Consider the following 26,272-nt stretch of genomic DNA (forward strand, 5'->3'; position numbering starts at 1 on the left):
ACTTGTTGATTGCAAACCTAGGTGTGATGATTGAGCTTGACAACTCGCATTACGCGAGAGTTTTTGAAAGATGCTTCTAGAGTGTCCGCAGCACAAAGTTATCCTCCACGTAATTACATCCTGCGAGTCATCATAGTGAGCATGGATCCAGCCACCGCTTGCCCATCTTCAGACAAGTAGCATGGCCTTTACACACGCTGCTTCGCTTTGCTTATATAAGACTATCGAAAGGGAACGTTATCGAAGCGTATTTGGCTAGGATATGATGACAGGTTACAAGAACCGCCCACAGAAAGGGAAAGGTTGTCTTCCGCCAGGATGACGATGTCGTTGACGAAAAGTCTAAGTCCATCAAGTACGGACGCCACGTCTCCATACCATCGGCAATAAAATGAAGTGATTTGTTTTTTCTGGGTACTGCTTCTTTCAAAAAATCTCTAAGATGCAGGAGGGTTACTTGAGCCGCTGAAAAATACGACCAAGCCTAGCTCAAACCAAAGTTCTGTCCTCACAGAACAAGAACAGAGGCCTCGCTTTTCAAACTGGACTTCGAATCATTCAGATCCCAGAAAAGAACGGGAGAATGAAAGGTTCCATGGTTACACAAGCCTCCATAGATGTGGGGAAGGCCCAACAGGTGATACAAGAATAGTGTAAGACTGAGACGCTGTCAAAGCAGATTGCGCACCCCTGACTGCTTTAGCTGGAATTGTGGTCGTTCTGAGGAGGCACGTTAAGGGCTGGTGGTAGCAATCAGCATCTGGGTTGATATGTTGCATTCCGGAACACTTGCAAAAGTTCCTTGACGTAGATTGTTAGCATATGTTCATACGACTGGTGTGTCCAAAGGTATCACTAGATCTATGCACGAATTAGATCCGGAATCACCTCTTATTCTCCTGTGTTCTCCCTTGGGAATGCAATCGAGCGATGTCTTGATGTTCAGCCTGTCCTGCACGAGAAAACAAATTGAATCCGCCACGTTTCTGCCACTTATCAGAGCCCGTTTCCAACAAATATATCCCGGGTGCAGACCTCACCTGCAATACAGCAACTAAGAAATCGGATACGTATGCTACCTTGACCAAAACCGCTGAAGCAATGACGAATTCATCATAATGAAACGAAGATGGAGGTATTGGGCAAACGGTGACAGCAAGGGAAGAAGGAAGGCGAAAAGCCTCCCTGAGACGGACCAAACGACCAATGCTCAACCCTGAGTCCACGCTCTGGAGAGACCCGGTTAGCTCAAACTTCGGAATGGAGAAGAACCTCCAAATCAATAAAGTTGCAAGCAGCAATCACGTCCCAAATGTAATTGAAAAGGGAGGCCAGGATATGTAATGATTTAGACGCACAGGTCTGATGGCAAGATGGCCGGCACGGCGAAGTTTAAGTGCTCGCCGCAATTGACGTGTCAAGCGGATTCTGCGGGACAGGGAAACATCTCATTCGCTGCTGACAAGTCGACAACTTCAATGATATTTGCCGATGGTGCGAATACAAGTGAAGGATTACGTATGAGTGGCTCTATAGTAAGGGACGCCTGATCTCAAATCATCATGCTGCGCCTCGACAGCGCAGAGGACGAGATGGGGAGGTATTCTGGGGAAGGAGGGAGGAGGTGGCTTTTACGGAGCGGAACAAGTAGTTCACTTCCCACGGCGCGGGATCCAACCAGCCGGCCTTGAATAAATGCAAAACTTGAAGGTTTGAATACACAGTGACACTGAGCTTCAATCAGACAGCAAACAGCGAGCGCAGAGGAGATCCCACTGTTTCCTGGTCGGGCATTGGGTCTTCAAGCCTCCGGGGTTGCATGTGAAACTGGCCTTTGGACACCCTAGAGAGCAGGCTTTTTGGGCCCAGACAAGAGTGCTTGCGGATGGGCGGAAGAAATAATACCCCATCTATTGAGAGAACGAAGGCTGAGGTGCATGCTTGCTTCTTTGTTGTGTTGGGTGTGGGTCGCCGCATCAGAACAGGAGACATTGGAGCTACCAGTAGCAAAGCAAATCTTTTCCAAGCAAAGTGGTGCCTCTCCGCACGTCAAAGAGGCTACTTGGATGGGGAGTCAGCCCTTGCTCCAACTGGATCTGTTCTGAAGTTGAATTCCTCGTTATAGGTAACGAACTTATCAAGGAAGGATCAAGATGTTCAACGGAGTCGGCACTTGGGTAATTGTACGCGGCATGGCGGTGCCCTTGGGCAGAGAGATTATGAAGCGAATGCTGATGACTCTTCCGTTTTTCAGGACTCTCCAGCGGTGAAGTTGATCACAAAGGTGCAGATGACAGATGTTCAGGTTCCAAGTACTTACGAATCAATCATTTCTTGGCAGGCTTGAATTGTAGCATCCGAAAAGGTGGGTGGGCATGACGACTTAATCCAGATCACAGCAAAGGCTGCTGCAGTGTCGAGTGTTCTATTTTGCTTAGACGCCGAGATCGGAATGTTCCCGCCACGGTCGGTTGCAACCAGAGCGTCTGCCTTATCATCTGGCCCTCCTGAGTGCCTTTCTGTATCCTGGGAAGGGCATCTCAGGAGCGGCCATTGGATTCCTCTACTAGCCTTCCTCTCCGTCAACAGCTTAGGCACATTAGCCGCTTGATTTTGTCGGGTTAGAGGACCACAGCTGTGCCAGCGAAGGGGTCCATCATCGAGGCATTGACTCCGCTGTCTTTGAGATGGATTGCGGGATCAACTACGCACTGGATATGGATACTATCAGAATCTTCTCGAATTCACAAATTCTGCAGGACGACCCCGTGCCCGGAGCCACTGCTTCGCAGTGCGGTGTCACCGTTGGCTATCTTGAACACGCTGCTTGAAGTTCCGTCCATGTAGTCGTGCGTACACTGCCGAGAACGTCATTCAAAGGCATTTGATAATGCGTTACACAATCTTACAAAGCAAAAGGTCATCGTACATAATAGAATGCTCGTACTTCGAACATCGCTGTACGTTGCAGATGAGCCTTGCTTTTGGAGAAGCTCCCGCCAGAAGCATGCCCCCTCACCTCTCGTGAGTATTTTTCGTCAAGTCTCGTCTCCCTTCGCCGAGCGCTAAACATCGGGCTGCGGAGGTTCTGCGATACAACACAAGTGCAAGTTTGGAGTGATATGTTGTGTCCCGAGAGTCCTCATTGGAGCATGACACGAGCTGCGTAAGGTAGAAGCGCTATTCTCGGAGACCGGAGTCCAATCGGCCGCGCTGTCACGATTGCAGACTTGATGGCATTGTCGAAGGTCGACGTCTCTCGTGACATTGATCTCACTGTTAAACCCGGCAGACGGGTAGCTCGTTGCCTTTCTACTGGGCTGGTTGCTCGGTGCATCTTCGAGATCACGGGCAGTAGCTGCGCAGATGTGTTTGATCCGATTGCCGTCTTCCGCTCTCGGAATGTGGCCACTCGTCGGCACCACGGTTGGACTCCTGTATCTGATCCTCGAAACCCCCTTCTCTATTTGGCTTCGACATGGATGGCGGTATAGCTTCTGCCAGCGCTTGGCTCAGCAGCCAGATTTGAACGACACTAATGATGATTGCAAAGAAAAGCAGGGAGAATGGTGTGTCAATGGCGAAGTCGGGCAGACGAGTCTATGAACAGGAGACGGATCAGATGGGACAGTATCTGGCAGCTACGTCTTAGCAGTGGAGGAGGGTCGAAACGGGGTCAACGTCATCGGGTGTTCGAGAAGAGGCGCGTCTCGCCAAGAACCAAGTCCGCCTCCATATCTTCGGGGATGACAAAAGCAACACCTTCCGAGACGCTGAGAGAAAATAATCGGGATTTGCAAGTATCAACGACAACTCCTGCCGGTGGGCTCCGACCTCTTCATCTACGATGTAGAGCAAGTCAAGGTCAATGGTGGTGACATCTGGGCGTTTGCTCCCACGGCGGTCGGCGAAATGCTGCCGTTTGGACTTGATTGAGGGCCGAGCCTAGGAATTCTCGGCGACGGGTGGAGAGTCTGGAGGGCTGCTGGACATGGAACTGGACTGCGTTGCTGGCAAGCTGTTTGGTATTTGTTGGGCAGAAGCGCAGGAGGTGAAGATGGGAGCTTGGTAACATGGTTGATGCTGGTGGTGGCCCAGTTGCGGACGACCAGTCAGTGTGGTGGAAGTCGAGGGTTGGAACGCAGGAAGGATGAACGGCAACAGGTAGCCACGAGAAGGAGCTCAGAGGTTTGGTCATCAGGGGTATCGTTAGGAACTGCCTATAATGTTCCCTCCTTCCCTCCACATGTGGCTGCACTGGCAGCTTCCCCCAGTGCAGATGTACCTATGCACATCTGGTCTTGCGCCACATTTGCAGATGTGTCTGGACATGATGACCTGTACTTCGTAGCTGCCGTGTCTGTTGTTACCAGCCCACATGCTTCAGATTCGCCCATGGACATCTGGCACCTCCCTACCTTGCCGGGTCCAGTTCTTTCCGTACCTTTTCAATCTTTCATCTTCCGTCCCGTCACACACCTGCCGCCGCAGTGCACGTGCCTGGGCAGATGTATCCATGCACATCTGCTTGCCTGGGCAATGGGCAGTGCACGGGCCAGGATATTGCCCAGCTGAGTCATCACGGCCCAGACCCAGGTTTCTGCCCATTTGCCCAGCCCATTGCCCAGCCCGCCCAGGCCCGTGCACTTCCCATTTTCTCAACACCTCAAGATTGCTGGCAGGCTCGCCATCTTTGCAGTCCAGTCAGTCCTCACGCAGAGTCACCACTTCCACATGGGCAAGCAGCCATTGCAAAGTTCACCCGTGTATCATATCTGGCAAGAGAGCCTGTAGAACAGACCCTTAGACCGTCGAGGTGCAACGACAATCAGCGTGGGCGAGCTTGGCGACCAACCTGTGGATACTCTCCGGTCTCAACGACTAGCTGCCGACTGTCGCATGTGCTCTTCTCAGAAGGCGAGTGGCCATAACATGCAGTTATCAAGTGGTGGCCACCTTCGCAGAGAAAGTCTGTAACTCTTGCGCCTAATAGGGTGGCATCACCTCGACAAGCTCCCAACCCATAGACTGACAGGCATGGATTGGAATGAGATCAAACGCCCTGAGTACCTTTGACGGCACGCGATGCACTGCATGCCCTGTTTGCGCCAGCTTGGTCAGAGTCTGCTTGCATCTGCCTAGCACATCAGGGCGAACAGAAGTGCCGGTCCAACACCGTGCCAGGCATTTGCACGCCATTCAACAACTTGCTTCCAAGTGTGTCAGTCCGGCACGAGTCCTGTGGAGACCCTTGCAGCTGCTGAGCCCTCCGGAGGCCATCCCTGGTGGGTGGCCTTGGCCACTGCGGAGCGTGCAGGGGTTGCGTCTGCCTTTGGCCCCAACGCCTCTTGGACTGCGTATTGTCCACGCCAGTTCTGCTGTCATCCTCCTTCGTCATGTCGGGCGACCCTCGTCTCTGGCAGTGTTTGTCCCCGGGCAACCACACATTGGCGCTGTGGGTCATTGGAACAGCTCTGCCCTCGGCGGCAAAAGCAGCGGCTTCGGCGTGCGACATCATGTCCTTCTGTGGGAGTGGGTTGTCGCGAGGCGCACGGCGCGACGCCACTGCTGCACGCGACGCAGCGACGATACCGGAAGGTTCCGCCCGCCGTCGAGTATTCCATGTCTACTACCTCTTCAGTCGTGCTGGCGGGCCATCTCAGGAGCATGAGCTCGTTTCGCGCTCGATATGCCGCTGTCCTGTCGGGAAGGTTCTGGGTCGCAGTTGTGTTCGCCGCGGAAACGTGGGGCAGTTTTGGAGGATCGGACAGGGACGGACAAACTGCGTGTCGTCGTCGCAGTCGGGAAGCTTCAACACCGGACGGTCAAGAAGGTTGCCTGATGCCAGTTCAAGATTAGCCAATGCCCTCGAGCAGATAGAGCAGGGCGGCGTGCAGAGCGGCGTGCAGAGAAGGGCAGCGTGTGGAGTTCGGACATACCAAGGCATTGAGCACGTCCTGGACCACAAGTTCAACCCTGGTATCCCCGAAATATGGCAAGCTGATGAACGCGGCAAGCTCGGTGTGGTTGACTTCGTGCGCTCGGCTGTTTCCCAAGAGGATGGAGGAGGTGCCGACCAATTCCACACGGGAGGCATTTTCGATGGCTGTGGACCACCGACCGGCAGAATTGGCTCGGCGTGGGAAGGATGAAGGTCGCGCGTAAGGCCGAAGAGGTGCTAGAGATACCATCGGTGTCGTGGAATGTTCCGCGGTTTTTGCTTCCTAGCCAAAGGTCCGGCATGGGTAGACTTCGAAGGACAAAGGATGTGCGCGCGTGATCGCCATGGTTGCTCGCGTCAGACTCATTGCGGCTGTGTTGAATGCGACGATTGTCGACCGGTGCAGGCGGAGGTTGGTCGAAGATCGGAGTGTCTCTCGAATGTTGTGGTGACGAAAAGCAGCTCGGAAATGTTGTTGCTGCATGTTTGGTGGCCAGGCCGGCAGAACTTCGGACATGGTGGCTTGGTGGCCCAGGGACGAGTACGTCTATGGGGTCGGGATGACTAAGAAAGATTTTCCTGGGAAAATTGTTGCACCGTGATATTCGGTCCCGCACCACCATCAATCGTGAGGAGCTGAGGTTTCACCAGACATGAGCGCCATCCCCATGAACGCTAGCCAAATCACAGACGGGCTGTATTTGTGGTGCAAATGAGACACGTCCGATTTTCTGCGTGTCGCGTCAACTCGTTCTTTCGCGACAGAGCGGGCCAATACCCGCCTGGCTGCCCGCTAACACCGCGTCATGCAGACTTGCGAGTGACTCCAGCATGGAGCCGCACGACAGCAGCATGGCGGCTCCAGGGGCTGGCAAGGGATTTGCCATGTTCAACGATAGGAAGTCCCAAAGGAGAGGACTCTTTCCCTTGCAGTGACGTTGCAGTAGTCTGCAATTACCTCTTTGTTTTCGCGGTTCGGCCAAATTATCGAGCTTCTGAAATGGTGGACGATATGTTCCGATATCCTTGATTGTGCAGTAGCACGGTGCATGTGCATATTGGCGCGACAGCTAAAACAAACTCAATGCCCTGCTAGTTCGTCGCGCTCCTTCTCAAAGCTGTAGCAGTGGTAGCTTTTTCCCTAAGTGGGGCCTTCTCAGGTGGCAGCTTCATTCAGAAGCTGCCACTACTGTAGTGGCAGCTTTTGAGAGGAGCACGCAATGACTCCCACAGGAGACCAACGACCATAAAGCGCGCTGTTCAGCATTACACAGACCATAGGAGAAGTAGAAGTCAGTATCCACATAGCGTTAGGATCTCCTTGCTTGCACACGCTTACAGAAGCCATGCTGCACCCACGTCCCAGCGGCTGAGCTTAATAAGTAGCGGGAGGACGCCATGGAGCTGGACGGCATAAGTAGGACGACATCTCGCGAGGGCAGGTGTCCGTTCGACACAGAGTAGATGGGCCGCGTCGCTTTCTTCTACTTTGGCTTGTTGCCATGTCTCGGAGGCCATCTGCTGCTTGGGCTTGAACGGCAGGCTGGGCCTAGCGCAGTGGGTCATATGTACTCGCAGTTCTGATATGTTGCTCCTCCGTAGCCCATCACCGACCGCAGCCCGGGACCAAAGTGGGGTCCCGTCGTCGCCAGGGTGCTTGGAGTCACACTCGGCGCCATGGACCGGCAATTTCTCAGGTGTGCACGCAGACTGGCGGTTGCGCGGTCCCGAGACCCAGCTTCCCAGCGCACTCGAACCCCGCTCCCTACAATGCAACTGCTAGCAATTCAGCCCCCGCGGCGTCCCAAGTCGCAAAACGCAGCCCTCCCGCCAGTCGGCGCCAATCCCCAATGCAAGTCCCATTCGCTGAATTTTAGAATCCCACCATCCCATCCTAACCTCTATCACAAACATCGACGAGCTTCCTGGAGCTACCGCTTTATTTGCTGCGTCGCTTCTTCAGAGTAACCCCTTGCGCGACCGTATATTCTCGAGACTTGTGACCATTCCGCAGGGACTTTGACTATGGAAGATGCGACCGACGAGGTGACGTCGTAGGATCACAACGATGATGAACAGCAACGCAGGCTCTGCAAACATATTTCACTGCTAAATATCCTTCATTCGGACCAGACAGCGACCGAACTTTGAGACTTTTCAGTTCGGAGCCGGGTCCCCTTAGTGTAGGCTCTGAACTCGCCGTTTACTGAAGCTCACCATTTCCTGAAGTTCACTACCTGCCGGTTCTCAATTGTTAATTGGTAAGTGCACGGACTTCGAAGATGGCAGGTTCTGCCAATTCCTGCCGCGATTGAGCACGGACCCGAGGGTGTGTGGCAGGTTTTATTCGGGGCCTGCCATCCTCGGCCACATATTGCAGCAGGTACCACGCTGCACCCGCCACTTTCGGCCTCGCAGCAGCAGCTTCAAGCATACCGCACCAACTATTGCGCGCGATCTGAAAATAAGTTGAGATTGAGCCTCTGCATGTTTTGTGCAGCACGTCGGCCCTGATCGCCCTGCGACGCTCTGCGACGCTGCGCAATGTGCAGGTGCGAGCATGTCAGTCCCAGCGAAGGGCTAACAGCCTAACACTGCGCCATCCCAGCGTTCAAGGCATCCCCACAGTTTTCAATGGCGATCCGGGCCGAGCCGAGCGTAACGTCAAGGGCACGGAGATGCATCTAGCAGGGATTACGCGCCTGTCATCGCGACTTGGCGGGCTCCGCAGGGCTTGGACGTACTTGATCCAGAGGTGGTGCAACGGAATTTGTCAAGTGACTCGTTCGTGTCTGTCAGAGTGGTCCCGATTAGAAGAGATTCAGGGCGTGTGACAGTGTGCGGCGCACCACCAACGTGATGGCTTTTTGTGCCAGACCACTAAGATGTTTTGGCGATTATTCGCCGGAAACCAGACCACGAAGCCTGGGCCCCGGAATACTGTAGTGCACTAGCAACACAAGGCACCGTTCTGACAGCTCTCAGGGAAGACTGGCCCCGGCATGCGACGGCATGAATGAGGAATTGCAATCGCAGGTCTAGCACGTGATGGAGGTTGCCCTCGTCTTGAGTGCAGAATCATTGCTAAAGATTATGCGATGGGATGCCGCGGCGCCCAGGCCGTGCCGTTGGCCGACGAGAGTGCAGCAGGCGGGTTCAACGCATTGTGGTGAGGTCTCGATTTCAAGCGCATTATTGAAGAGAAGACACGGCGCACTATTCGAGATGAAACGAAGTATTCCCTAAAGAATTTAGAACTCTTGCCATTCCGTATCTCTATTTGCGCAAAAGTATGCCAGTGATGTTGCCGCCCACCCCACCCGGCGGTGCTCCAAAAAAGTGTCCCCTACGACGTTGTGTCTTCTGGCGCCAACCTCCCCATCTCCAGCGGTCTGAGCCACCAGCACTCTCCCCAATTTTTTCCCCAGCTCCCAATCAGACATCGAATCATGTATCCAACGCCTTTTCCCGGCCACCGAGACCCTGCCAATAGTCTGCGACGATTTCAGCGTTGCGGCCCATTGCGGCGTTTTCCGATAGCTTGCTTAGAGTGATAGAGCCCTCCCACTGCACGTTGAACACCACCGTTGCCTGTCCCCGACCGCGGCGACCGCGGCGGATGACTTCGTGTGCGACGATGTACAACATGTGGTATTTGTGTTTGCTGTTACCGAGAGCTTCTCGACAGTTGTGTCTGGTGATGTACTCCCGCCACAAGTGAGGGGCATCGAGCTGTATATTTGACTCGGGTTCCCACGTCGGGTCCCAGGAGGAGCCGTCCACCTCAGCCCACTTGATGCGAAGTTGCAGGCGCGTCGCGTCATCTGGGTCTGCTCTGTGGTCGACAATGGCGACGATAGGCCATTGTCGGGAATTAGAACGATCTTCAACCTCGGTAGGATCGTTGCTTGCAGAGTCGTCGGTGTGAGGGTCCGCGCTGGAAGAGTCGTCGGTAGTAGGGTCGTGAAGAGGGTTGTCGCGGGACTGTCCTTCCTCGGCACGGTCGCCGGGCTGACCGTCGGGACCAGTCATGATGGTATTTTGGCTTTGACTTCCGTTCGGGTATCGAGCAGATTGAAACTTGGAGGATTTGGTGTTGAGAAGCAGGCTGGTCCTGTTGCGACACCCCAGGAGATTGATGGGGAGATGTGCTTGGGACAGACGTGGTTGGCGGCGCTGTGTTTGCGAGGTTGGAAGAGATTACCTGACTGCTCGAAAAGGAAGCAGGCAACCCGCAGATCCTTTCAATTTGCCTGTCGGGCGGACTGTTTGACTCGGCGGAGTGCGAAGAGTGAAAAAGGTGAAATTCCGACGACGCAGCAAACTGGCATCCACCTCAAAACAGAAGAACTTGGATTGTTGTTTATCCGTCGAGGAGCGACACCTCCACTCGTCTGGCTTGGGTCCTTTTCAAATTTGGGACTGCCCTTTTTCTCGTGTCGAAAGGGGAAGGCAGGATGCCCCTAAGGCGTGTCAGACCAAGAGGGCAGGAAGGCTTCAGACAAACGAACGTGGTTGCCTCCCGTCCACTGCCCTAAATCTCGTGTTTGCAATTGGGCTGCACAGTACGAATACGTACCTCGGAGAACGTAAGGTACCCCGCAGACTTGGAGGGAGGCGCTGAGGGAGGCGCCGGGCGGGCAAGAAATAAGGTAGTGGCGCTTCCTTCCCTGAACAAATCAAAATGCTCGAGGACACCAAACAAGGCAAGTCGCTTCTCGGTGGATTGCTCCGCCTGCACCTGCCGTTCCTACTACTGTCCTGTGTAGGTACCTCGGTGGTCTGGCGGGGAAAAAGCCAGAACGCTCTAGTGACGTAGTGATCTAGCGAAAAGGGAGCCAGACCACCTAGGTACTCAGTACACCTTTGATCTCAGCAAACTCCATCATTGTTGACGTCGTCACGGGCAAAACCCCACCTCCGCTGTGTCGCGATGGAGCCATCGCACTCCACGCCTAAGCACCGGGCAAGACTCTATTCGGTACGTTGAGTGCCTTGTGTTCCGCTTCCCCTGGCCATCAAGCGCGCCTACGGCCGCCACGCACACACACCCTTTTCGCCGACGTACCATGCCCTATTTCTACGGTCAGCTAACCACTTCAAGATCAAGGAGAGGCTTCTCCACTCAACCACGAAATCCCTGATCTGGTCTTCCGTCGCAGTCTGGCCCCACTCGGGAGCCGGCTCCTCGAACGAACTCAACAACATCTGTTTCCGGCGCAGCCAGACGGCCACTCGAACCTCTTGCGAAAAACGACCCAAGCGCTTCGTTTCCATTGCCATCGTCGACATTGACTCCTTCAACATCGGCCCTTAAACATCGGCAAACACCTTGATTATCACAAATGGTCTTTCCGCAGCTTTCGAGGACGGCAATCAACCACATCTGCACTGCTTTCTGCAGATCATGCTCTGCGTTGCAAAGGGATTGGGTACCGTCCGTCTGCAACAAGAACATTGAATTCGTCTTGAGCCCCGGTTGGGGTCCGTTGAGCTGTATCCAGTCTGCCATTCCACCTGATCCAACCACACCAGAAGGTCACACCTTGTGCGTCGCTGCTGGATACCCGCCTGGGGGTGGGCATGTCGACCGCAGAAGCGCTTGTACACCTTCGCCATCTTGGGCCCAGATCCCTGGCGCATCAACTCAGACATGGCCGTATGTTGTCCTGCTGACCAATGACCTCTCGGTATGCTGACCATTCCCGCAGATGTTTCCACGGCCAAACTACGATGAAGCTAATAAAGATGTGCGTGGGGTGTTGCTGTATGAGTCAAAGCAGCGCCGTATACGAGGACATCGTCATGGAGTGCCAGGGAGTACGCTATCGCTCAGCAAGGCCAACGATTCTGCCCAAGCGACTTTCTTCTCCACCATCCGGAACAAGTGTATCGGGGGGGAAGAAGTCTTCTCCGTGGAAGAGGTCTCTTCATGCTGGATACTTATCGTTGACCATGCCGGACGTGATTTGGTATTGACAAGTTCGATGGTCTTGCTTGACAAGGAGCAATGGACAATGGAACTATGACAAGCCCTCAAGGATTGTCAGTTGGTTAGTGGAACAACTAGGCTACGATGCTCACATTTTGCATTGAGTAGTGGGTTGGTTGCTTCTCAAGCGGCTACACATTTGGCACCTCGAACTTCCTCAAAGCTGTCGATCAAAGCAAAAATTGTTTGTGATCTGCGTCGGTGTCGTAAAAGCTTGGTTAGGCATCACAACGCGCTCGCTGCCGCTGTGTTGCCGTTTTCCGAGGCGTGATCGGCTGTATGAAACTGCTGCTGCTGCCAGGAGCGAGAATCCGAGGCAGTCGTTTGCATGAATGACTTTACCTTGGATTCGCTCTTTCAGCGTGACTCTGACCTTGTCGCTGATACGCCGTCATCAGATAAAGATGAAACGGTACTGAAGACCTTGGAACAATAAAAGAAGGACATTTCTCAAGGCTGGAGTCCAAATATATGAGGGACAAACATTCCAATCCTATACTTGTCATTCCAGTTCTTCTGATGGTTCTGTTTTGACTCCTGCAACTCCACCGCCTCCGAGGCCACGCGGCAAATGCGCATCACCCCATCAAAACCTGTCAGCCTTGCCAGCGTCCCGAATCTTCCGCTTCGTCGCCTCTAATGCCCCGTCATAACCTCCCGGTCAGCTACGTTCAGCTTCTCACTTGCGGCGCAAGGTTTCTTTTCGCAACCGCCATGACAAGCAACATGAGGTCGGACAGGTCCAATCAACTACTCAAGAAGAACTTAAATGAGCGCCCTTCTACCTGCAAAGATATCAACCAAGCGCTAGACATCTGCATTTCGGCATCATATATGGATCGCCAAATGCAAACCTTGCCCTTTGCCGTTGCCACAGACTAGAATGTCTTTTCCGTCTCTGTTTCGAATTAATGGGGCGTAGGCGTGTCGCAGATGGTGCCATGCAATGCTCGCCTTGTGCCAACCCTCGTGGTTCCGGGCGGCACAAGACGAGGAAATCCCGGGAAGCCCCGCAAACGAAACTAGTTGGCCGGCAAGAGACGAATGTCATAGGAGGCCTGGGCATATTTGGCGCCATCTAAGGCTGGGGGCTTGACTCAACTGCAATCCGAATGACAGTCAATCGCAGACACTGCAATCGAGGTAGCTTTTGGCCCCAATCACTGTCGATGCATCACAGCATCCCTTGACATTGGTTTTGACAAGTCATTGGAGCTGTAATGACTCTACGTTGTTGAAACACAAGGACAGGTCGGTTTTGTAGATTGAAAGTCTCGGATAATGGATGCCGGTGATATTCGTGAGGATTCTGGAGGCCGTTGCTCTACAACGTAGAGGGCTCTGGCAACCTGAAGGATTAATACACACCTGTTAATCTGCTTTCTTGAACTCTCTGATGCTGCTGAAAGGTTGATAAGAGCTGACATCGCAATGGAACTTTGCCCTTGCCTGTGAAGTTCATCCCTGAAAAGCAACTGGTGGCAAATTCAGGACCACCTACATATTTCTTCCAAAGATTGACAGACGAGCAGCAATGGTGATGTGTGTTGCCATCTTCGGTCAAGGGACTCAAGTGGAGTTTAAATAAGAATGATGCTTGGATTCAAGTTCATTGCTTTTACCACAAACTGCCCATCGCACCTTCACCGCGACTGCGCCCGACCGTCCGAGTAAGCAAGACTTCTTCGATGCTTCATTGGGAAGTCTGTGGTTGTTTGATGTCTTCTTCCATATCCTAGGTGTCTTCGTATTTCGTGCTATCGTCTTCTGTGCCGCCTGCGACCATGCGGTTGTTCATTTGGCACGTGGCCAGTTGGTCTATTAGCAAAGGTGATGAATTTGCACGAAAACAGACGAGCTTGTGGCGTCCCAATGATCATTAAGCCTGACCACTATGCTTCCTGCTTCAGGCTTATTGGGCAGTCGAATGCCGTTGGGAAGGTCATTTAAGCCAACCAACAGCGGTTTTGCGTCAAAGAGCCCCATAAGAAGACCTGTGGTTGGCAAAGCTGTGTTGAGGTTCGATAAAGAGCTGGCAGAGAGTAGGAACGTGATTTGAACGGACGGAAAGCAGTCAAGGAATGGCTCATGACTCCCACAAGGCTATCCTCAAAGTTCTTAGATGAATTCAACAGCATACAAACTCTAAGGTACAAGACATGTAATGCTCAACGAAGCGTGTGACCACGACAAGCCGACAGCCTCAACACGTCTTTCTACACAGCAGTCGTCTTCAGAGGGTACTACGACGGTATTATGTAGAATCTAGGACTACTTCTGCGGTTTCTGATGACTGGTAATAAAGCGTTCATGTCCTCCAACCAAATGCCTTTGTTTTACGACCTCACTGGACCCAGTATTACAATGGGCACTGGATGATCTATCACCCTGACGGCGCTCCACATAGCTTGCTAGAGCTTGAAGGACGAAGTGTTACGCAAGCCTGTCATCATGGGTGCGTATTTGATGTTGAACCGAGACAAATTCGCATTCATGTCGAGTCTGGGTGAGTTTACAATCAAATCTTCACTTCATCTATGGCCTTCCAGGACTAGATGGCAAATCGTGCGCCTTCGGCCGCCGCTCAAATGGTCATGGATGGGGTGAAGGTCTTGCTACTCTCATCACAAAGCGTTTGCAAGGCGCTGTCAGAGAAGACGACTCTCTCCACCTCGTCATCTGATGGTCTCGTCGGCAGTCAATTGAGATTCAAAAGCTTCTACTCTGATAGCACCCGACGAGGAAGCCCAAGAGGCGTTGGTGAGAAAGTTTTACGCAAAGACCGACCTCAGTCCGGCTCAAACAATCTACCTTTAGGCATATGACACTGCTACTCTTACCGAAACCGGCATGGACACGGGATCCGCCGCCGACGTCTTTGACAAGACAACGACTCGCAAGACAACATCCCAGAGAATCCCCTCCAAATCAGGTCACTGACCACAGGCATCACATGCACAGAGGCGACCAGCATCCTTGCAAACGTCACGAAGGTTCTTCATGTTCTTGAAACGGTCCGGATTTATCAAAGTATCAATTTCAATAAACCCAACCCCAACAATAAACCCAATCCCAAATACAATCCATGGGCGTGGAACCCCATGGTCGTCCAGGAGGCCGAACACTGACCTTTGGTAGAAAGAATATGCCGCGCCTCCATGAACATCTTCGCTTACGGTGGTGCGAATGCCCACATCGTGATACGAAAAGTCGTGCACGCACCGGGCAGCAAGCGCGCCCAGCCCTTCCATGAACATGCGCCCCCGCGGTCTCCAGGCTCGAAGATTATCATCCATGATAGAAGAGGGAAAGCTCAAACCCGAGCTGTCGATGCAGTCGACCCGCGTTGGCCTCGTCCTCACTGACCAGGGGACGCAAGGGCATGCCATGGGGGTGAGCTCATCTAGACCTATCTCCAGTTCTGAGACAGCATCAGCAAAGCCGGCGAAGGCCTGAGATGTCTTGAGTGGCCTGTGATTAGTGCGTACTCTGCACATTCTTTTATTTTATGCTTCCAGTGACTAGGAAGCTACCTAAAGAGGAGATATCGGCGATGCTGCAGATTCGCGCATTAATGAGATGACGATCTCTCTGGTTCTGTGCCACATGATCTAACCATGTCTCTTGTGGCTCGTCCAGCTTTTTGGAACTCTCCTGCTCCTGGAGTGCTGAGTTTCAAGTGAGCGCTGGTTCTTACACCCTTCCGTAACCCTCAGGAGCCGGCGCAAATCTCCCTGCCCCCACAGGGCGACAGGTGTCTCAGAACGCATGATTATCACGAGCTTTCCATATGCTCTTCAGATTAAGGCGACTTTTAGGGAGAATACCTGACTGTTGAGGAAGAATTTCTGCGGAATTTAGATCGCTGAGGACAGATTCTAGACTTTCTTGGCGGCCAAAGAGTTGACACTACCCAGATGAGTAGACCCAAGGGGTCTGTTTACAGGCATACGTTATGTAGTCAGCTTTCATTGTTCTATCGTTCTGAACTTAAGTTTCATTCGGTCGTGAGACGGTTGTTCCCTCGGCGATTTCCGTATAGCTGACAGAGCGTCCGTTATGCCCCTGTTCTTCTGGAGCAAGCACACTCTGCACCTAACGACCGTTGATCTATTCCTTGAACAGCCTTTCCTGATGTTGGTATCAGTCAACAGCACGTAGATTGTCTGCCCCGGTACTCCATACTTGCTCTGGGTCTTGACGTGTCGAAAATTATGCTGACTTGGCGACCCGACTTCGATAACCAAGGCGCCAGCCGCATATCACCTTGAAACGTCGCTAGAGATTTCTATCTGTATTCCCAATCGCAGGCAAGCATTATCATCTCCAAGTGAGTCTTAGCGAAGAAAACACGTTAGCTGTGGTGCCCTTCTCATACCACCCCGACCCGAGAAAGACAGCGACTGTTTCCCTTTTCACCTCCTTCGCCAGCAGCGCCACTTAGAGTTTTAAGGCAAGAAGGAAATATATCAGCCAACAACTCAATCCTCATTCCGATGCGAGGCCTCAATTGCTAGCACCTGGGAAAATAGCCCGCGCAGGGTGCGAACCCGCTGGCGAGCGATGTCTGCTTCACGATGTAATGGACCCCGACAGCAAAAGGATCAACTCGAGGGCGCTCAAGGAGAATGTGTCTAATTAGATGAGTTCCAAAAGAGCCGCCACCAACTTTGACTTGTGCCGCGCCTGCTTAGACTATGAATATATAAGGCTCTTCCATGCCCGCGCCGGGCGAGCGGGGCCTGAGGCAGCTTGACAAGCCCGAGCGGAAGTTCTACCAATGTAGATGGATTGTACTTCTAGTGCATTGTGGTTCTCAGTACGTGTGCCTGGGATTGGTTATGGATGTAGACCAGCCGAAATTGATCGGATACCTGAGGAGGGTTGTCAGAGAATACCAAATTGGTTTCCGTTACGTGACATTCTGCATGCCTCTGCTAGGTTGAATTCGAGACCTCGTACGAGAAGAAGCACCAAATCAAGGCCTGCTCATGCGGGCCACCAGAGCCAGCGCCAGCACCGAAATAATAGGAGATTGAGCGGGGGTTGCCGTGGAGTACCTGCAGATGGTGTCTTTTGTCGAGTTGTTCTCGCACAAGCTCCCTGATATCAGGACCTCGGAGGACGGCGCAAAATATTACACTGATGTCTTGTCCATGACCTTCGAGGCTGTGAGAAGGAATCTGCGCCGTATGGCGACACGCTGCATTTTCGGAAAATGGGCGTCAAGGGCGTCAAGGACAAACAGGAAATTGAAACGGGGCCGTATGAGCTCACTGTTGCTTTGAAAATGTTGCAACCCACAGGATGATCCGGCAACCTTGAGAAACGTCTGCTCACTCTCGAAGCCTGCAGACAGACGAGATGATGCGGGATGACATGAGCGCGCAGTTTGTCCTTGTTTTGCGGCCCGACTGGTGGTTGACTACGCCCGCCTAAGCGTTTATTTCCGACCCCCTCGGTGATCATTCGCTTGTTCGCAGACATGGCTTGATATTTAGGCACCAGGATGGTCGTCAATGAAGCCCATTCCTTTCAGCGTCCATGAGTCTATAACCGGCTTTGATGGCTCATCTCGAGGTTCACGACTGCGAGGATGAGATTCCATACTCCTTGTCCGTTATTATGGCCGCAGGTATCTACATAGAGGCGGCATCAGGAATCAGAAAGCAACATTGTAATTGTCCATAAAGAGTCCACGCCACTCACAGGCTGGGTCAATATCGTGCTGTGGGTAGCTCGCGGTGGAGCTGTCGATTGGGAGAGGCCCTAGAACAGTCTCTAAGTCAATGTATTCCAGAGCCTGCAAACCGAGTAGTACGAGAAGCGGGCCGTCACTCTCGGCTTGGCCCAGCGGCGTGACTGCCACTCTTACAAATATCTCTTACAAATTGGTGGTAACCTTGGCGGCTAGTGACAACAAGTTCGAATTCGACAAGCGCGACTTCTAGTCGGTTGTCGCCCACATTCATAACGACGCAGACAAAAACACAGAGTTGATCCTGAACACTGAACAACCCACGGCCCGCCAGCCACTCTGGAAATTGCGCAGCCTAATCGAGATGGGGGTCGGCTGTCGAAGTCTTCTCGACACCCTCAATTCCACAGAGCTCCCTAACCACTTCCTGGACGAAGACTGCGTCGAGATCCAGCCATGGGCTTTCGGTCTAATCTCTCCGTGACGTCTTGGTTGTCCCAGACTAGAAGAACGAGCCTATTATGAAGATAGAAGCTTCTGGTATCATCAGACGGTGGGAATGAGTTACCGAAGCGCAGAAAAACCTCCGGGTTGGCAGTTGTGGAAAAGTGAGGCTCCGCGGACACTGGCGCCAGCCACGTCTAATCTACTGACAATGCATCGCGCACTTTCAAGACGACAAAATCTTCGATATGGACTCGAGATCCCCACCCTATCTGCAGCGGCGCATGTAGCTCTCCATGATTCGGGGCGTCAGGCACGTAGCAACAAGATCATCTTCCACGAAGCAGCGGGCAGCGTGGGTCAGGCCGCCTTGGTTCGCGCACAAAGCACCAGCGTCGAGGGCTTTGTGACCAGCTGCTCCGACGTCAGACGTCATATCCACACAGAGGAGTCCGCCGTACTGCCCGAAGCGATCTTCTCCAGCAGTAATTCAAAATTTGTCGCGGGCCACGGGCGGGAGGCAGGAGGCCAAACGGTGACCGCGGTGATCAACTCCATGTCGGACAGGTTGCTGTAGTCCGACTTCTACTGTCTGATCGAGTACCGCCGGTTCGTGGAGATTAGAACGAGGAACACCAAATTTAGCCGCCACCTAGCCATAACCAAAGTAATGCGGCTCATTGACGGCGAAGAAGTATGCTCATATAGAGTGAAATCAAAGGCTTAGGTCCAGCGGGTGAGCATGTCCTCGACCTAGCTACTCATGGCAAGGTACCTACGCGAAAATAGCGTCAGATCACCAGCCCATGTCGCGACCGTTTCGCAGAAAACGAATCTCTGAATAGTCTTAATAGTGGCTTTCACATCCAAGTCAAATCCTCAGACGAAGGAGATAAGATTCTGCAGGTCACGACAACCCATATCGCTGTTGTGCACAAGTTTGAGAGGCTGAAGAACATGGTCCGTATTATGTAGGTTAGGAAGCACGTTAGCATGGTTGCCTTCGCAGTTCCTCCCAACGTCTTCATACCAGTGACAGATATATTCCGTAAGATGCCGAAGCTTGTCTCTTATAGTGCTTAAATGTCGCAGTAGTAACTAATATGTCTCATGTCGGTTATATCGCAACCTCCAGGATGAACCTATGTCCGGATGCCACCCAAGAACACACCTCAACCAACAGATCATCCCCATATATGGAGCAGCGTCTCATGCGATAGTCGGTGGTCTGGACTTCATCAGCAAGTATTTTGTTGGATATAGGGCCTAATCTCTCCTACTCGCCTCCCAACACGCCAGGGTTTTCATGGCGGACCAGATTTTCGTCAACAACCTGCAGCGTGCAGGCTGCCAGGTCTGCGTCATCAGTACATGTATCTCAGACGGGCCTGTTGACATCAGCATTAAAGGAAGCTGACAGAGGCTTCTCTTCGATTCCGGGCGCCATCCAGGCCGAAATGGTCCTAAGGGAAAGCTTCGTCGTTTCATACTTTTACTGAGATTATTGCCGGGTGTTTCAACACCTTGCTTAAGCAAACAAATCTCAATAACCACAAGACTGTCATTCAACTCAAGCGCAGGGAGAGCAACCCACTTTTGTCAACGCGATTTTAAATACTTCATCCTACTCTCCTGGCTTAACGAGGTAGTAAGCTCTAAAAGCACAAAACACAACTGCGTTAGAAGCTTTTTCCAGGACCCCCTAGCCCAGCATCACTGATCTCAAAACCTACACGTCGTCTATATGAAGCCAGCTGGCTGTGTGACTGAGAGCAAAAGCAATGCCAAGCGTCTTACCCAGATACAAATCCGTCTCACTGGCGCGGACGAGGTCTTGCGCGTGGTCGACTCCACAATGTCCAGCTTTCAAAATGCTTCCAAAAGGAAAATTACGCTGAATCAATAGACTGCGAAACCTTTAAATTGCTTCTAGGCCGTAGAGGCATACGCAAATCATATAAAGGCGCGCTAGGGGAAATAGTCTGTTAACTAACTTGCCGCTAGGCTCTGTAGTATTCCTAATTTAACTTTTATCTCTATTATACCCCTTTCACCTATATATTTGCGTTGCTAGCAACATAATAGCGGCTTTATATAATAACGCAATAGCTCTATTTTTAATATAAAGTTCTAATTTCACTAGATTTAATATTATCTCTATACCTTTAAGCTACTAATAATATAGCTTTCTTCTTAAGATTCTAAGTCTTATAAGTTAAGAAACTGCTAGTTATTTATTAATAAACTATTATAACCTATAAATAAGGATAATATAAGGAAACAGCTACTAAAAGTATAAAGTTAAGGCTAGCTATATAGAAACAAAATTAATTTATATTAGGGGAAGTAGAAATTATAATAATTATAAAATATTAAACTTAAGTTTAGAAATACTATTTAGTAGAAACTAACTATTAGAATCTTAAACTTAAGTTTAAAAATCCTATTTAATAGAAACTAACTATTAGAATCCTAAACTTAAGTTTAGAAATCCTATTTAGTAGAAATTAAATATTAGAATTTTAAACTTAAGTTTAGAAATCTTATTTAATAAAAACTAACTATTAAAATCTTAAACTTAAGTTTAGAAATCTTATTTAGTAAAAACTAATAACTAAAATATTAAACTTAAGTTTAAAAATTCTATTTAATAGAAATTAGCTATTAGAATTTTAAATTTAAGTTTAGAAATCTTATTTAGTAAAAACTAATAATTAAAATATTAAGCTTATATATAGAAAGATATATAGCAGCTAGTAGTTTTTAAGATATTAAACTAATATTAAGAAAACTAGCTTAATAGCTATTTATAGTTCTAAAGGCTTTTAAAATAGCTAGCTAAATAGAAACTATAGATAATATATAATAAAGTAAGTACTAATTTTAAGTATTATTTATAAAGAGCTAATAATAATTTATTAGAATTTATATATATATATATAGAATAAAAAGATAGAGGAAGTCTAAGAGTAATAATAAGAAGAAAGAAGGAAGTTATTTTAAGATATAGAAAGAATAGTTTAATATATTATAAATATATAATATAATATTATATATAGTAATAAGTTAAGCTTGTTGGCAGTCTGGTCAACCTGTATAAGTAGGTATCGCAGTTCACTCTATACTTTTGTTTAAGTATAGTATACTTTTTCTATTATTACTACTTATTTTTTAATTATATTAATATTAAGTTAGAGATATATAAAATTTAAATATAGAATAAATAGACTAAGAGTTTCTTTAATTTAAGTAAAAAGCTTATAAACTTTAAGTTTAGAAGTATAAATATAAACTTTAAGAAGAGATTACTTAACTTAAGTAGGAACTAAGTAATAGAGAGGATTTATAGGATAGTTTATATATATATATAGAGTTATAAAGAAATAATAAGAAAAAACTTATATTAATTAAGTATTATAATAAATTATATATATATAGAGTATATACTAATTATAGTATTTTAGCTAAAAAGAGAAATATTTTACTACTTTATATATATATATATTATATATATATATATAGTATATTAAAAGCTAAAACTAATAAAAGATCTATAGTTTTTAGAACTATTATATATATTATCTATATATATTTTCTATATATACTTAATCTTAATCCTCCTTATTATTATTATCTTCCTTAATAAGCTATACTTATTACTCTCTTTACTCTTTAGTAAGCTAGTTTAAGGATATAGTTAGTATATATAGTATATATATTAAGATAAAGCAAAATATATACTATAATAAAGGTATAAAAAAGTAGTAATAATAGCTAAGTTATTACTCTTATTTAGTATATAGTTAGTATATATATAAAATAAGTAGAGTATAAAATATACTTTTAGTAGCCTTCTTATTAATAATATAAGTTTTTAGACTAAAGTTAGCTTTTATTATAAATAAGTATAATATATATAGAGTATATTCTTATTAAGGGTTTATTAGAGAGAGGATAGAGGTATAAGTTTATATATATAAGTAGTACTAGTTTATATATAATATTAATATATATAGAGGTAAAATATAATATAAAATAAAGTTATACTTTATACTTACTATTAAAAGGAGTTTTAGTTAAAATATTAAAATAAGTAGTATATTATAAGATTATTAGTATATTCTCTATATATATAAAGCTTATTCCTAATTCCTCTATTATTATTTTATAATTATAGTTTACTAAGTTATATATTATATTAAGTAAAGGTAAGTATAATCTATACTTAGTATATACCTCCTCTATAACTTAAACTACTTTTAAAGTAAAATTAGTATAAAAGTTTAAAGATAATTCTAAAAAGTAAGTAAAAAGCTTATTAAAATAGAATTTACTTTTTCTTTATTTATAGTATAAAATAGTTATTATAAACTAAAAAAGTATAATTAGTATATATAATATATATAGTAAATATATAATAAGTATATAGTATTTTTTAGTTATATATATATATAACTTATATAGTAGAAATATAATTTATAAGTCTTATAGAAAATTAAATTAATATAGCTATATTAGATATTAATAATATATATATATAGGTGATATAAAGGATAAACTTATATAAAGGCTTCTATCTAATTAGTAAAGTAGCTAATAAAGCTATCTTTAAAGCTATAGCTAAATAATATATTAGTATAATATATATAGAGAAACTAAGGAATATATATATAAGCTTCTATATAAAAATAATATTATACTAAACGTTAAAGTATATAAAGAGGTATAAAGTATTATATAAAGTTAGTATATACTAAGTATATATTAAGAAGTAATATACTTTATACTTATAATAACCTCTAAACTATTTAAGTTAATATAAATTAAGTTAGTAACTATATAAAGTTAGTATATATATAATATAAGCTAAAAAAAAAAAGATATATTTATATTAAAGTATTATTAGTAACTATAGTAGTATTACTATAAAAATTAAGTTAGAGAGTACTTAATATATATATAAAATATCCTAAATATATAACTAACTAAGAGTAGAAAACTATACTATATATATAGCTACTACTAATATTAACTATATACTTAAGATATTATTAGTATATATAGAGAAGTAATAAAGTAGATACTAAACTTATACTTAACTATTTAAGCTAGAGAAGCGCTTAATAAAGTTAAAAGCTACTATTAAATATACTTAGTATATATTAAACTTATAATAAGTAAATTAAAATATATTAATATTTATAGCTAAAATAATATTAATAAGATTAGTTTAAGATATATTAGCTTAAATCTATATATATATATAAAGTATATTAAAACTTACTATTAGGCTAAAAATTAAGATTATTATTAGTAATAAAACTTAAAATATATTAGTTTTATAATAGTTTTAATATAAGCTTTATATATATTAAGTATATTATAAAAATAGCTAAACTAAAAGTATAAATTAACTATATTATTAATATTTATATTAATAAAATCCTAAATAAATATTTAAGATATTATTAGTATATACTAAATTAATACTAAAAAAGATACTTTTTATACTTTTATATTAATAGTAATTATTATAATATACTAAAAAGAAGAAAAAAAAAAAGTAAACTTAAGTAGAAGAGATATAAAATATATACTAAATATAAGCTATATATAGTAAGAGTAGGAACTAAAACTTTACTTATTTCTAGAGTAATATATAGCTTATATAAGTAAAGCCTTATACTTAAGCAGCTATATAAGTATAGAAAAAAATTATTATATAAAGAAATATAAAGTATGCATAACGTAGAGGATCTATTCTTCTAGCACTGCTATACCCCTATAGGTGGATTTTAGACCCCCCTGCGAGCAGTACTTTAATTAGCGCTTGCCCTAACTATTCTGCGTTACATATCAGGCAAGTGAGGACGCTTATTAGTTTGCTTATCTCACGCGTTACATGTCGCGCTCTTCTATAGAGCTATATTATAGTAAGTGCCTAAGTAGAGTGCTGAGGTTTTCTAATTAATAAGAGAGGTTATATAATATATAACTTATAGATTACTTATCTTATCTTTATTTTGTTCCCCTATAAGGTACTTCTCTAAGAAAATGCTTATAAATAAGTCTCTTCCTATTAAGATTAAAGCTTACTTTACTAGTAATTAATACCTTAGCTAGGTAGCTAGTATATAAGAAGAGGGAGCTAGTTTATAGTAGGTCTACTTAGTAATAAAAATACTATTAATACTCCTTACTTTTATAAAGACTACTAAAACTATACCTACCTCTTAATACCTTATTAGTAACTACTTTATTAACTAGACTACTAATTATTATCTATTTACTTATAACCTACTATAAGCTCCTTCTATTTATTAAGGTTATAAGTATATACCTACCTTAATAGAAATATTATCACTAATATCTATAGACTTTAGTCTAAACCCTTATTAAGGCTTACTTATGCTCTCTAAGACTTAAGTTTACTACTACTAGCTATTATAATTACTCCACTCTATTATATTTATTAAGAAGTTTGCTATAACTATTTACTAGCTAATATTACTTCCTATAACCTTAATATTTATCTCTCATATTAAGCTAGCCTACTACTTTAGTCCTATTAGTCACCTTTCTATATATAAGTATTAATAAGCCTCTTAACCTCTAAGCGAGATACTACTACCTCTAATCCTACTATTATAGACTAAGCTACTAAATTATCCTATACTAATATAATAAGAAAAGCTATATAAGTACTAATAGATATAACTAAAATATTAAATAACTAATTAATTTAAAAAGCAGTTTATTAGCTGCTATCTCTATTGTATAATTTATAGGCCCCCTCTAGCTTTACTTTACTAAGTTTAATCTAATCTATAATAGCTTACTAATAATTCTACTACCTCTATAAATTAAGCTTATTTATTAATTCTATATAGCTCTATTAGATAGGGAAATATATAGACTATCTTCTTTATTGCTATTACCTACCTTATACTTCTACTAATAATATAGACTATTTATACTTTCCCTATCTAGCTGCTGTTATATTACGCCTAGTAGAATAAATAGAGAGAGCTTAAATAAATTACTAATAACTCCCTTACTATTATCTTACTATTATTTATATTAAATAAACCTCTTAATTAGAGCAATCCTAACTAATTACTAGACTGCTCTATATAACGCCTAATAAGGGGGGTAATAAGTATAAGCTATATCACTATCTTAATACTCCCTCTTATATCTATTATTATATCCCTTACTATCCTTTATATTTACCTTATCTACTAACTTTCTTAAGGTGTTATTACTACTATTATTATGCTTCTTTAATAGTTATTAAGAGATTAAGATATTAAAATACTTAAGGTTTATTTAAGATGTTTTTATATAAATTAATATTAGCTGATATAGTATAATAAAATAAGATAGCTACTATAGAAGGAGTTACTAGAAATATACTCTAAGATATTTTAAATTAACTAATTAATAAAAGCAAAGCCTCTATTAATCTTAATCTATTCCTACTAAGTTACTAGTTCTTTTCTATAATATAAAGCTTAGCAAAATACTATAGTATTAAAGTTATTATAGTTTTATTACCTATGCATAATAATCCTATTAAGCATATTACTACCTTTATTCTTATTCTTATAAAACACTAAGTTTTAAAGCTTATAATAAGTGCTTTAGTCTACCTTATTATCTATTTATACCTCTTATATCTCACGCTTTAGGATATTTTTTATTATATAATTAGGATTACTTATAAGTAGCTTTAGGGAATAAACTACGCGAGAGCATTATACTATTAGTAGAGGTTAGGCTTTAAGAATTAGTCTAGAAATCTTATAGAGAAGCTATTAGATATAGTATTTTTATATAATACTTTTATTTAAGCTAACTTTCTAAATAAGGCTAATAGGATTAAGTGCTAGAATTTATATGCTATTAGTAAATAATTTAAGCTTACTGAAGTTAGAATAGCACCTTATCTATTAGTACTAAATCTCTACTAACGCTTAAGTAGTAATAAAGTGCTTTTAGCTAGAACTTAGACTTTATTAACTTCTAAAGTATTATTAATCTAAAGATTCTATCTATTAATTAGGCTAATAAAGCTAATAAAGATAGTACTAAAAGTAGAATATTTAAGGTGTGATATATTAAAAGGGTTTAGAGATAGAAGCTATAACTTAGAAGAAGCCTCTCTCTAAGCAGCTTTAATACCTCTATTTATTAG

The sequence above is a fragment of the Colletotrichum siamense genome (assembly GCF_013390195.1).
Source record: "Colletotrichum siamense strain Cg363 chromosome Unknown KSG_Cg363_contig15, whole genome shotgun sequence".
Lineage (NCBI taxonomy): Eukaryota > Fungi > Ascomycota > Sordariomycetes > Glomerellales > Glomerellaceae > Colletotrichum > Colletotrichum siamense.